This window comes from Austrofundulus limnaeus, unplaced genomic scaffold, assembly GCF_001266775.1.
Source record: "Austrofundulus limnaeus strain Quisiro unplaced genomic scaffold, Austrofundulus_limnaeus-1.0 Scaffold224, whole genome shotgun sequence".
Classification (NCBI taxonomy): Eukaryota; Metazoa; Chordata; class Actinopteri; order Cyprinodontiformes; family Rivulidae; genus Austrofundulus; species Austrofundulus limnaeus.
This window is the reverse complement of record NW_013952626.1, coordinates 693878-695463: the sequence shown is the minus strand read 5'-3', so window position 1 is coordinate 695463 and position 1586 is coordinate 693878.

The following is a 1586-nucleotide window of genomic DNA, read 5'->3' as shown; positions in this document are numbered from 1 at the left end:
GCCCAACTCTAGTTTAAAATGATATAAGATAAAATACATAAAATGAAAAATGTATCATCTGCTGGAATTTATTTTGTAATTAAATCATTTATTTGTATTTTCTCTTAAAAACACCATCATGTGCTCATAACTTTTTTGTTTTTGTCAGTAAAACATTAAATCAGATGTTCTAATCAGTGCTTCTTTACAAAACACTTTTTTACTCTTGAGTAATTTCTTGGATGGCAAATATTACTTGAGTAAAAATATTTTGAAGTGCTGCTCTTACTTGTTTTCTCTACCCACCTACAGTATAAAATCAACACCAGCTTCCCTTTTTATGCATCATTCGATTTAAGCTTCATGCACAATTATGTTCTTAAAACCATAAAGTTTTTTAATCTAATTATTAAGAAACCAAGACAGCTCAGACAAAAAGTTACTATTAAATACTTGCTGAAAAGTGTAAAGTAGAAGTACTCCAAACCAGACCATCTTTTCTTCCATCACTGACTTTCTTTAATGGAAACAACTTGAGACTAAAGAAGATAAAAATATTCACTGAAAAACTCGAAGAGCTAGAAACAAATTGCGCARCAGATGTTTTGATGTTCCCTAACAAGTGAAGCTCTGGGCTCTGAGTGGTTCTGCTCTCCTGGACTCTGTTAGGTCACACTCAGACCTGTCATCCAAACCATAAAGAGCAGAAAGAGGGAAACCTGAAGGAGGACAGCTCCATAAACGGCCTCACGTCTCCCGCCTGTCCCTCTCCCGCAGGTCTGCAGGTGGTACTTGTGCAGTTTGCGCAGCAGAGCCGTGGAAAGATGGCGGTTTCACACAGCTGTCAACTGGAATTGATCTAACTTTTGGTTTTAAATGTGGGGGATCCTCACAGACTGCTGCAGSGGGGGGAATGGGGCTCGCTCCTGCTGCTGCCCCTCTGCTCTGGGAGTGGTCTTTCCTCTACTGGGGATTTGGTCTGGCTGGCTGGCACTGAACATAATGCTGTGCCTTTCAGCCACTCCTCTCACAAGACATAAAAGTTAACAGGTGTTTAATGTCAGAAGTGTTTCATACAAGAGTCTGACAAATAGCCAACGACAGGCCGCTGGGAGGGAAGGTGGCATTGAGTCTTACAGTTTCTTTTCTTCGCCCCCTCCYCCTCCTGTAGTAGTGAAATAATTCTGCGGCTGAGTGGAGATTTGGATTGACTTTTGGCATCTGAGGCCGCGACAACTATGCAGCTAAGTGCAGAGAAATGTCTYAACTTTGTGTTTACTCGCCCACATGGAGTCAGGCGGATTGTTTGCAGTCTGTCAGCACCGGGTGAAGTCATGAAAACACCACGTTTGTACTTTTCACTCACGCTGAAAATCAAACTGGCATTTCTTGACGGAATGCAGATCGCTCGCCTCGTGACGCAACCAGAGCTTGAAACAATTCTAGCTCAATATCTGAAAAGTTCAGAGAGTTGGAGGCCTTTCTGCGTTTCCTAGATGAGCTATGGTAGCCATTTTGAATAAATGTTTACCATTCAGTGATTACTTCCTGAGATTTTCATTAAAGGAAACATATCGTGATTTAAAATCCTTCTTTTTCACATTTAA